Source organism: Neolamprologus multifasciatus, chromosome 11, assembly GCF_963576455.1.
Source record: "Neolamprologus multifasciatus chromosome 11, fNeoMul1.2, whole genome shotgun sequence".
In the NCBI taxonomy this organism is placed as follows: Eukaryota; Metazoa; Chordata; class Actinopteri; order Cichliformes; family Cichlidae; genus Neolamprologus; species Neolamprologus multifasciatus.
The window spans coordinates 25,490,726-25,503,518 of NC_140449.1; positions in this window are offsets into that span (position 1 = coordinate 25,490,726).

Sequence of the window (12,793 nt, forward strand, 5' to 3'; positions counted from 1 at the left end):
TTTAGACCAGTCAGCATTTTGTGCCAAAGAACAACTATTTGTAGTACACAGGTTCTCCCTACTGTCTCAATTGTTTAAGATCCCAAAATGGATCAAAAGCACTGAAAAGTGAAATTACTGGAGAGGTGCCAGTGTACAAATGTTCATGTAATCCAAATTGCTGTATATTGCTGTAAACTGAATGAATACTGACACTAATTAAATGGAATAAGCACATAACAGAACAACAAAACCATTTAATTTGTATTCAAAAAGCACCATCTGCTTTATAAACACAGGGATGCATTTCTAGACCGATGTTGTTATTTGAGAACGTGTTTTCTTTCTGCTACTTCTACAAATAACTATCCAGCATGAACAAAGTGATGTTACAAATAGCTACAAGGGTTTACTCTTTGCATCAACATTAAACAGAACAGAAAGAAATCCATCATAGAAGAAGAAAAGCAATTGCTCTACCAACAGGATAGACAATTATAATGCAAGTGCAGGCACAAAACATTGGATTCTGAGCAAGGGCTAACTCCTTTTTTATTTCCTAAAATCTTGTGTCACACTGCCTTTTTTGTCTATATACACTGCAGAACCATAAGCTGAATGTAACAAGCTCTTCCGTAATAGGAAATCTGCAGGATAATGAAGGACAAAGTATTCAGTACACATTAATATTGTCTTGCAAATATCATTGAAACAGCAGTGTAACATGTTCGAGAGCAAAAAACACACATGGTATTTTTGCATTATTGTACTAACTGAGTGACCAAGCTAAAGCTACTAATCAAACAAAGATGTTATTACTTGTGTTATGTACTGTAAGGCTTTCATTTATTTTCACAATGGGTGGGCATTATATGAAAAATCTTTTAAAATTCATTACATATTTATCAAATTGCTTTTGCTTCAACTGTATTTTTTTCCTGGGACATCTTCATTTATGCATGTGTCCTCATTATATACTTGCAAAAGTAATGTACAGAAATTAATTTCTTAAGGGAGCAAAAAGCTAGATTTTTTTTAAGTATCTTTTTAAAATAAAAACTACATTTAAATTTAATTTTGTCTCACCCCCTGGCAAGGATAGGCACAAGCCTCCCTCACAACCATGAATTGGATCAGCAACACAGAATGGATGGATGGATGGACTCTAATCTCTGGTAGACAGTTAGGGTAAATGAAAAGACTGATGCAAGTTTATGTCTGTATAAGCTACGGTAAATGTATATGGTAAATATGAAGGCAAAGTCTACCGTGAAGGATCCAGCAGAGGTCTAAGTCTAAGCCAAGCTCTAGACTTGAGCTTTGTAAAGTGATAATATATAAATAAATATGTTTCAGGCATGGAAGATTAAAATATTTGTGTTTTTTCTGGGTTCCATTTGTCATCAACTCTGAATGCAATTTTAATTTTTGGTTTGCATGGAAGACATTGGCTTGTCTGTAAATGTTCACCGAGCAGTAGGGAAGCTATGCAAAATGGGGGTCACAAACCAGACACACAATCTATTCACCCTTAAAGTAAAAGTTGTGTCTAGCAAAGCAATCACACGGAGGTTTTTGTGGTGCAAGACCCTCTGTGACCAGTTTCACATAGTGACAGCCTGAAACTTCCAGCAGCAACTCACAAACCATTCAGGGACTTTACAGTTTTTAGCTAAGTGAGCAGAAGTTGCTGGGGGTCACAGACTAATCTGTAGACCTGTCTGACTGAGGCGTTACACAAAGTTACATTTACATGTTAATTCGCCAATTAGTTTATTTTATTTGACTAAAAATGTGCCTGTAACTATTTAGACATACAGTAATATTGTCCTCCAAAAAATTCTGATTTTCCTGGTCTCACATGTAGCAAACTAAAAAAAATTCTGTAATCAACTGTTAGCCCAAAAAAACAAAGACATTTGAAGATCAAATACGGGCACTTTATTTGTAATACAATTACTTCATTTTAAAGGATAAAACAACCTAAAAATGAATGGATAAATACATAATAGAAAAAAGCAAATAGCTGCAGAACAGTTTTCTCATGTAGCTCTTGCCAGGAAAAAAAAATGAAATCAAAAATTTATCTTCAAAGCATTACTTATACATTGACAAGCTATGACAATGAAATAGAAAATGTATAAGACCTACATGCCAACCCTAGGGAAGTGACAATTATAATGTGGTGGGGCTGGAACAGCCAAAAGCCCTCCAGCCTTTAGACTGAATCAGAGGTAATATAGGTCGCTGTTGGTGTGTTCTAATTTAGACATCTTTCCAGGGGCGGAATACCTAACCAAACATACTTCCACAATGGCAAGACATATTCCTTCAAGTTAGATCTAAAAATACAAGTGGCTTCATCATGTGAAAGAGGTCAAGCCATCTGTGTAATGTATGCAAGAGAGAAAGAAAAGGACAGTAGTATGAAGGTCATTTGACCAGATTAAGTATTATTTTCCATTTTATTTTGCACTATATAACATAAGATTTGCCAACTTGCCCACAATTTGCAATGCTTATATAGGGCTGTGCGATATGACCAAAATCTCATATCCCGATATACGACATCTATCGTCCCGTTAACGATATAAATCACAAAAATGTAACTTTTTTTTGTAAATTCTGTGAATCTCGGGCAGCTCGACTTGCATGGAGTGTTTCCAGCTGGGCGTCGTGTACCTGGAGTCAAGTGTTTTAACCAATGCATGAAACTATACATTTTTAGACATAAGTTGTAACGGCCGCCATTTTCTTTGTGAGTATTCATTACACGGCGTGCTGCGGGGAAAAGCCTGTCCTAACGTTTGAGTCCAAGGTTTATTTTTTAGCACCTGGTGGCTCTTTTTTAATTCTCATCCGTAAATAATCTGCTCTTTCACGTGATTCAGTTTATTTTGAAAAGTCTCAACAGGATCTTGAGCTTTATTGTGAAAGGTTTATGTGGAAAATAAACAAGCGGACACGTGACGCGATGGTTTTACCGTCGTTGTTTCTAACGTCAACACATAAAAACTGTCACTTGTCCGTCCGTAGTGTGGTTATATAAAATATAAGAGAAAGAGAGAACTTTAAGAAATTAATATAGCCACTACAGTGACCATCAAAACGATGAAAAAATATTGCCGTAAACAGTTTATTTTGCAACACCACGAAATAAACGATAGCATAAAATTAAACGATAGAGGTTTTTATATCGTCATCCGATATATATCGTTATATCGAACAGCCCCATGCTTATACATAGAAAATACGGACATGTTCTATCAGATCTCTACAGAGATGAGAGACCCATAAAAGACAGAGGTACCCAGACTCAATCACCAATACAAGTAAAGAAAAATTGGGCCTAAGCATTTTCGGAGTCACAATTTGAGCTCCTTGACTGAGATATGGGCAAAGGATTTAGGTACCAGTTCCTCGTTAGGTACAGTGTTTTTTTTAACTACTGCCTCCCTCAAGAAACATAAAAGTGTCAAATCAAGAAACTAGCCAAATGCAAATATGAGACACATTATAACAGAAGTAAATGCAGTGACTATATCTGAAGTCTTATCTCCCATGTCACATTAATGATTTTATCTAAAATATGTCAAAAACTGAACAATATATTTCTGCCTATTTATAGCAGAGAAATGCTTTCTAGCTGCATCAGAGTGCCCTGCTTCTGACCATGTAAATATGTCAAATATTTATTCAACTTCTCAGATCACCTTCAGGCCAACTCTGTTTTCAGAGAAATATTTTAAATAGTTTTCTAAAATCTTCAAAAAATTAGCATCCTGTAACATGCAGGACGGCTTCTAGATCATCTAAAAATTCCTGAGAACTTCAGGTTGTGTTCCAATATGAAGAGTAAATAAGGACTTTAAGAAAGCATGTCTACACACTGCAAAAACAAAGAGACTATAAGCAACACTATACTGAAAGATCTGATTCAAAGAGATTATTTCAGCTCAGAAGCATTGGAGGAAGTAAATATAAATTACATCACATCAATACAAACTATTCAATTCTGAAAGCCACATTATAGAGGACTATCTCTTACGGGCTGTGATTCAATACTTGGAAAACTGATGTCCACTTCTTTCAGGACTGGTGGTTTAATACTGAGCTCCTTCAACCCTCAAGCCAAGGTGTCTTTGGGCAAGATACTGAACGCCTTGATGTGTAATTTTTGGAACTGCAAATATGTGTTTGCGTATGGATTTCCTTACAGACAGAGTACAGAGAGGGGTTATCACTCATCACAAATGTGCTTCCATGCAGTCCCCCAAAACAGCAACTGCACATCTCTGGACAAGTAAGACTTGTTTAAAAAATGGCCTGGGATAATGAAGGAAACAGCACAGCTCATCAGAAATGGAACAAATCTGTAAAAAATGTCAATGATAAAAAAAAAATACAGTATGGAAAATACAGTATGGAAAATACATATGGCGGCTCCATCGGCCGCTTTTGTTTTTAACACTCACTTTCACTTAAGATATTCGTATGTTATAATTTAACTCTTCTCCATGGCTGTCAGATGGACTAACAACAGCACAAACAGGAGTAGGCTGCAGACCAGTTGTACCACATATTTTGTACACTGGCTCCATCAACAACAGACACTCTCTGCAGGTAGACGGGCAGTTCGTGACTGCCCATGGAATGCCTTTGCGCTACCCCTACTGAAGCATAATTTTGGCTTAACACTGGCCAAGATGTGTCATGAATGTATGTGTGTGAGAGGAATAGTGCTCTATGTATACAATAACAGTGCTGCATGAATGTGTATGTAAACAGTTGAATATGGGTTTTAAAGTGTGGAGTAAAAGGACAGATGTTTATATAAATGAGATATGACTCACTTACAAGGACACCAAACGTGAGCAAAATCATGATGAAAGTGGCCAAAATAGTACCATTTTAAAATATTATTAAAAGGCTTTGATCTAAGTTTAAAAGCTTTTTCATTAAATCTGTGTTCTGAGATGCCAGACAGAAATTATTTAGACAAAAAACAGTACTGTGAACCAATTAATAGAAAACTGCGGTGGTAATTGTTATTGCAGACTCAAAAATGTAAACTTGAGTGCTTGTTTATGTTTGCATGTATCTATGAAAGTAAAGTATTAAAGGGTATGAGAGATCCTTTTAATATTCCTACAAACAGCAAGTAAGGTGACTTTCAGAACACTTGGCAAACTCCCATAATTGCAAGCTTTTATGATGATGGAGCAAAGCTGCCTCTAAAAAAGAGGTTCTTCAGGAAAGAAAGACCAAATGAGCGATGTGTCCCCAGTGTTGGGTGGGAACTGTTTGTTCAAACTGCCATCAGGCTGCATTGTTTACGATATATTGTGGTCATTTGTTTGAAACTTGGGACAGTGTCCATTCAATTAGATGAAACGCAGAATATCCTGGGAAAATGGGAAATGGAACAAAATTTCACATCATGATCCAGGGCCAGTACTTCCCTTCTGAATTCTCAGTGGAGTTCTAAATCATTATGTAAGGTAGCAATTGTCTAAGGTTCTGCTCAAGTCTTTTTCTAAGGAAGGGCAGCATTCTAATAATGTTAGGGGCACCTGAAATAAAAATCTGATCCATTAACTTACTGTACAAGTCAAAGTAAAACTGGAAAGCAAAAGACACAATACTAAACATGGCAACGTGGAACTCGAAGACAGAGGCAAGGAAACACTACAGGACGGAGACAGAAACACCGCTAGAGGAAGAAAGAACAAGGTAAGTACGAACCAAAGCTTAATATAAATAAAAAAATTCAGAAATTAATGCCGTATTCAATACATGAGTTTTTGTAAATTATTGAGCAACTATAAGCAACTAATTGCAAAAAACAAATTCTGGATGCAGCAAATATGATACAAATTAAAGCTTAGACATGAAGATTAATATTTATTTTTAATTTTTTTGAAACAAATAATAATTTTCTCATAGTTATTTCATGGTTCAAGCTTTACAAGGTGAACAGATGTTTAAAACTATTAACATTAGACAATAAACATAATTTGAATACTAAAGGTAATCATATTGGGATAACAATGAAAACGTGAATCAAAAGAACTCCAAAACAATCGCTTATTGCAAGGAAAACCATTAAGAACAAACAAAGACTCAACAATATCGCAAGAACTCTTAAAATAAAAAAAATTATATAATAATATCCAAAAAAGAAATGGAAAACTTCAAACATTACGATAACAAAAACTCCAAATAGAATCTCAAATTCTGATTAAAAATTCCCAACTCCAAAATGACACAAAACCCAGGACCATGACGATGACTTAACTGAGAATTTCCACTTCCCTGCATCGCACATTAAAAATCAGAAAGACATCCAGTCATACACAAAAATAAATCTGTCCAGTTGAGGGAGGCCACTGACATCAAGCCGGCACATCTCCTTGAAGTGACAAGTGGGCACATGACACATCAAAGTAGTGCAGCAGGTGAGCCAAATCATTAGATTAGGCAGATTTATGGCTTCATGAAACTTGTTATTACCCATGGCGCGCTTCACTGATGTTTAGCTTGATGTCTTTATGAGGGGGCCGTTGTTCACCTTGCTCTGACAGGCACAATGTGATGATTAGAATACTACAGATTCAATTTGACTCACTTTCTCAAGTCAGGCAAGCAGTTGTTTGTTTTGCCATTTAAAAACATGTTTGGTTGAAATCCAACCCGAATGCATATTTTGTTAACCAGCAGTCACACTTTATTTAGCATAAATCTTATTTCACAAGATCTTGAAAAATGACTGAAGATGGTGTAATCATGTTTTTGGGCATCATCTGTGTTTAGCAATTTCTAGATACTGTAATTATTTTCTAATATTCCATTCAATTCAGGTCACCTCAAGGCATTTTATACTGTAAGATAAAGACCCTATACCATTCTGGGTCCTGTTGGCATGTAGCATGGATAAAAACTCTCTCTCATTATTAGTATTCTTAACTGCAAGCACCTGGGACAGAGTTACATGGAAATGAAATGCTTACTTTGTGAAAGACGATGAATTTTGGGCACTTTTAGGACTGGGACCCTTTTACATGTGTTTGCTTCTATCCTACTCTATATTCCCATATTTATGTATTTCAGTGTATGCAAATTTTCAGTTAAACTGGCATATAGTTTAATTGGCAAATATAGTATTTTCCAGTGAATACACTACTCACAAATATTAAGAACAATCACCGTACTGAGAGTTTTGGTTATATTAAATAAGTAAGAGAGACAGAAGTACCAGATGATGTCAGACGAGATCAGAACTTCTAATGCCTGTTTCATAGACCTCGTCCTTTAAAGGGCAGGTGCAGGAGCAAATCCAGTATCATTTCTAAGGGTTTGTCAATACATATTGACAGTTTGAAATTACATTTTGGAACATTACATTTTCAAGAGGGTAAATTATAGGACCTTTACTGACTAATGGTTTTGACATGCATTACAAAATTTAACATCAGAATGATATTTTGTTTTTTTGTTTCTGAATTAACTTCAGAAATAAATTACAGGCCTTGACTCTTTTCATTCAACTGAGTAAAAGACTCGCATGAAGAAACAGTACTGATAACAGACAGATGTTTTCACCTTCTTTGTGCAGTATGGCTAGTTAATCTATTAGAGCAGCTCGTGCCTATGGGTTTTTCTTCTGCTCACAGAGGCTCAGCGGATGGATTGTTGAGGCTTAATTTAACACTGCAAACAATGGAAAACAGCCACAAATAACGGCAGCCGTCATGAGCTTATCAGCCTGAGCAGGGATTACAAGGGAAATGAATCATTAACACTATTGCCACTTGAATGCGGCTAAAGCATGATTGACAGGTTGAAAGCTAGGTGTTAGGAGGGGGGAAACGAAATGGGTGGAGCTGTGGCTTGATACCCACTGAAGCGGGTATCATTATCGGATAAGAGCTCCAGGAGGCCTGGTCAAAATGACCTAATGTCTGCGAGGGGAACGCAATATAGAGCAAAGTAATGGATGAAAAAACATTTAGGTATGAAAGACAGACTGCATTTTAAACTGCATGCCTTAAATGCCTGGTTAAACCAGAGATATTCTGACAAGCTATTCACAAAGTCCATGAACCAACTCAGTCCCAACAACATGCTGACAGCAGGTATTGAATGGTAATGCTGTCCCTTTCTATTTATAGTTTATTGTTGGGTTTTATGTATTAACAGGAAAGCTTTGAGATGTGCAAGGCATAGAGTGCACTGCAACCCCACGGTCGCTTCTCCCAATATGACACCAGGTAGATTTTAATAGTTTTATGGAAAATAGTGGGATGCCATGCTGGTGAAGGGGATTCTGGGTCATGGAGGGATTTGTTAAGTTATTACAGTGTCTGGAGCAAGGCCCTTATCGGCACCTGCCAAGTCTTTGGCGGACCCAGTGGGATTGCACTGACCCTGGTGGAAGTAATGGATATTAGAAAATCTTCCCACTGTGAGGAGGGGGGAATGGGTGAGGGAGCAAGGAAATGGCAGTAAGGGAGGAGAAATGGACAGAACCTCAAGGACACAGTGGTATAGTACAGGAGGCTATAACTAAGCTAAGATCTCCAATTCAAAGAATATAGATAGACAGGGAAACTAAGAAAAAGGGTGTGGTTAGTAAATGGGGGATTACAAAAAGACTCACATATTACTTTGAATTGTACCTTTTTTATATATATATTTCATCTTTTCATTTTAATTGTGATTAGCTATATTGGTCTTTACATGTCGTTCATTCATATCGTTTAACAATGGTAAATACAATGCATATTTGTCAAGACAGTGTAAAATTACATTGCTGGGTTGTATTCCATTCAAAATTGTGTGTATTTAATTTATTGTTCATATTTGGACATACTCCCTTTGTACCTCAACTTTTTCATTAGTTAATTCATTAGTTCATCAATTCCTTGATATGCGTATCAGCACTGTTCATTTAGACAGTTAACAGTAAAAGGTCATGATTTGTGGATCTAAAACATTTGCCAGATAATTATGTATTTATTCACTTGTATGTAATCAGTCAATGTTCAAGTTTGAATCATCCTCCAAATGTAGAATGAATTTTACATTTTAAAAATCCTTATTGCAAATATCTAGAACTTGATAATGTGATTTTACTGCATAATGCAACCAGAGTCAGGAAATTTTCACAAGCTGTAGGAACAATCTGAAATGTATTAAAAAATTGGTTTTCAGATTATATACAGGCTCTTTAAATGTATCAGTCAATCAAAAACAGCATTTGCTCCAAACGATCCAAAATCTGATTCAGAAATATGAACCTGATAAACCTAAAACAGATTTAAAAGATTAACTTAAAACTTTGAGATTTGGATTCTCCTACAGCAAAGGTTATACAGTTCCCTTATCCATTGTTCCCTGGTGTTGTTGAACTACTAAAAGACACAGTAAATATCTTTAGCATTATTAAAAAATGTTGAACAATGATGTATTGTTGTCCCTGCTTGACAACAATGCCAGCTTGCATCGATGCACCAGACAACAGACACAAGTTTCATGTTACTGTCAATTTGCCCCAGATCATAATGTTTTTTCTTTGGGTGAAAACTGCCATTTTAACTGACAGTAACAGAATTCAGCTCCAATCATAAATGGAGGTGGAGAAATTACATGTTATCCAAAATGAAATGTACCACGTCATCACAATGCAGTTTAAAAAATGGATTAAGGTTAGTAAAATGCAATCTTAATCGTCTTTATTTGTGACATTATGTGCAACTGTCAAACTGAATGAATTTGTCTATAACAAAAAAATAAATACATTTTAAAAAATGTAAAAAGCTGCAGGCAGATTTGAAGATGTAAAGATTTTTATCTTGAGTGACCGGGGGAAGTCAGAAATGAGAACTGAGAGCAATGAGAATATCAGAGGGACACCTCAAGTTAAGTGATTTAGTAACAAAGTTAGAGAAGCAAGGTTTAAATGGTTTGTACATGTCCAGAGGAGGGATTCTGGATACAGTGGACAAAGGATGTTGAAGATAGAGCTGCGGGGCAGAAGGAAAAGTGGAAGACCACAGAGAGCATTTATAATGTAGTGAAGGAGGCCATGTAGAGAGTTAGTGCAGAAGAGGATGCTGGGAGTAGGGCAAGATGGAGGCAGATGATCTGCTGTGGAGACTCCTGATGGGAACAGCTGAAAGAAGAATATAAAGAAGAAGAAGAAGAAAAAAAATGCACCCAAACAGCAAAGTCAAAATACAAAGAAAGTGGTCAAGATGTTTGCTCTACATACAAATACACAATAACTCAGCTTTGTAGCTGTTCTGTCATCCTGCTGACATACAGACAGACGGTCTAACTAACAAACCTGCTTAAGCAATTTGAGAGTTTGATGGGCCAAGAAACAGCAAAAATATGAAGGTCTTCACTTGAATTGCCATACTATGACAAGTCTGCTACATGTTACCCTTGTACAAGTCTGGCTGTGCAACCGTTCATCGTGAACGAAGACTAAATGTTAGCGGCGACGACACAACCACATCTCACATTAAGAGGGAGAAGCAGCTCAGAGTGGGGCTGGCTTTCTGACAAATGCTTTATTATCACAGGTTGCCTTTGTCAAGGTTAAAGCCACAAACAATGCAGCTCATTTGCTTACAAATGCACTTCAGTCATCCGCTGCACTGTATGAATGGCATTACATAATATATTCCAGAGCAATATGGGTACATTTCTTTTGATTAAGCCTTGCCTTCAGACATACCAGACACAAACCAGGCCAAACAAATCAAAGCCAAGCGTAAATGTTTCAGAGCTTGTCATATCTCCTGTTGGTTCTCAGAGTAAAATGCTTTCCCTTTTACTTTTATGCTAATCTTACAGGCAGACACAAAATGATATCCAGTTGCTGAACTGTCAGGAAGGAGGTAGGATCAAGTGACTTCTTACTGGGATGCAAAAATAGACCGAGGAGAAACAGATTCTTTGGTGCTGTAGAGGCTTTAATGTCGGTCTGTCATTATGCATCCTGCGTGGATCTGGGCTCAGAAATGACAATGTTTAGACATCCGACCTGGCCCTACTGTGGAGTAAACACCCCGGAACCAGAGCACACTGCAAAAAACAGCCATGTTAATCATTCATCGGGCTGGTAGGATATTGACTCAATATAACAGCTTAGATGGAAAGCGCATTAGGACACGGGCAAAATCCATTGTCTCCATTTCTCACTCTTGTACTCCATGTTCCAGGGGCAGAAGGAGGATTTAGAACGCCAGAAAGACATATAGTTTTGCTTTTGAGATTTGAAACCTAGAGGATAGAGGAGAATTTTTCTGGCTGCACTTTTCTTGTAAGGCAAGAAAAGAAAAATTACCGGCAGTAAATAGATGAGTATGATAAGGCCCCCTAAATACAAGTCTTATCTCGCTCTCTCAATTTGAAAGTGCCACGGAAGAAATAGGCCACGTTGTCACTCAGGCTTTTAATTAAAAACAGAGGGAAAGACTCTGTGTATGTGTGCGTGTAGGCGTGCATGTGCGTCTTTCGGTGTGTGTGTCTGTGTCTGAGTCCTTAAGAGAGAGCAGTTTTAAAAACATTTATTCACACTTAATGTTTACCACCTACAAATGACCTTGTTCTTGTAACACTAATTTTGTCTGTGACTGGTTCAACTTGCCTGCTCCAATCTCGTTCACATGGTGACAAACGGAGTGAATGAGACAGTGGGAGAGAGAAGAAAAAGCGAGAGACAGACAGGGAGAGAGGGAGGTGACGTGACCTCGTGTCTATTAATCAGCAACTCAGCTACGGGCTCACATCACTACAGAAGATAACGCCGGCTGTTGTCACACAGGCGGAAGTAATGGCTAGGAAGCAACCTCTTCCGATAGCGGCTTGTCCGAATGCTGACACGTGGACTGACAAAGACACGTACAAGGCCGAGAAACAGAGAGCCGCTGTCGGGCTTTTGACTGATAACAGTTTGAGTGAGAGGAGTGCAAGTGAAGAGGAACGTGTCGAACTGGATAACACAGAGGCCCAAATGTGATTATGGATCATCATCAGTTAGGGAGCATTCCTCTAAACATTGATTTGTGCCTCTTTGCATTTATTCCAGGCACAGTGGGGGAAATTGATTATAATTAAGTCTAAAGCTAAACTAAATAAAGTATAATATGGTAATTCTTTGGGCCATTTTCCTTTCTTTCTGCTGAAAATACATAGAAATGATCTATCACAGCGTTTTCTGACTGTCAGACATAAAGGCCCTAATGTATTATTGCAGCAGGTCCGCATGAAAAAATGATATCTTTCCTGACACGCAGGTACTGTGGTACTTCATTAGAAAATCTTTGCTATATTTTAAATGAAAGCGATAATAAACTGGCCATTTTAAATGTAATTATGTTCAGCAGTGAAGGAGCCAATTCTGGTCAAGTTTAAAATGTGAAAGCGTAATGAAAGTGAAGCCTATGTAATTTTGTATATTGATCAGATTTGAATATAGCCAAATTCAAAGTATGTTATATTCAGTCCATGTTGTTTTTATTTCAGGATACACTGCTTGATTTATATGCCTGCCTAATAATGACATTTAAGACTTGTTACTGTATATCATATGCTAGCACTCAATATTTGCCATAGAGCAGGATAATTAAATTAGCAGTCTACAAATAGCACAAGAGCTAGTTTTCTGCAAAAGACTTATATGCAGCAAGTCATCAGCAAATTTCTTAGAACACAAACATTAATCCGAGGCTTAACGCACAAAGTGAGTTTAACCTATACGACTCAAAGACTACGATTTCACAAAAAGCAAAATAAGATCAAC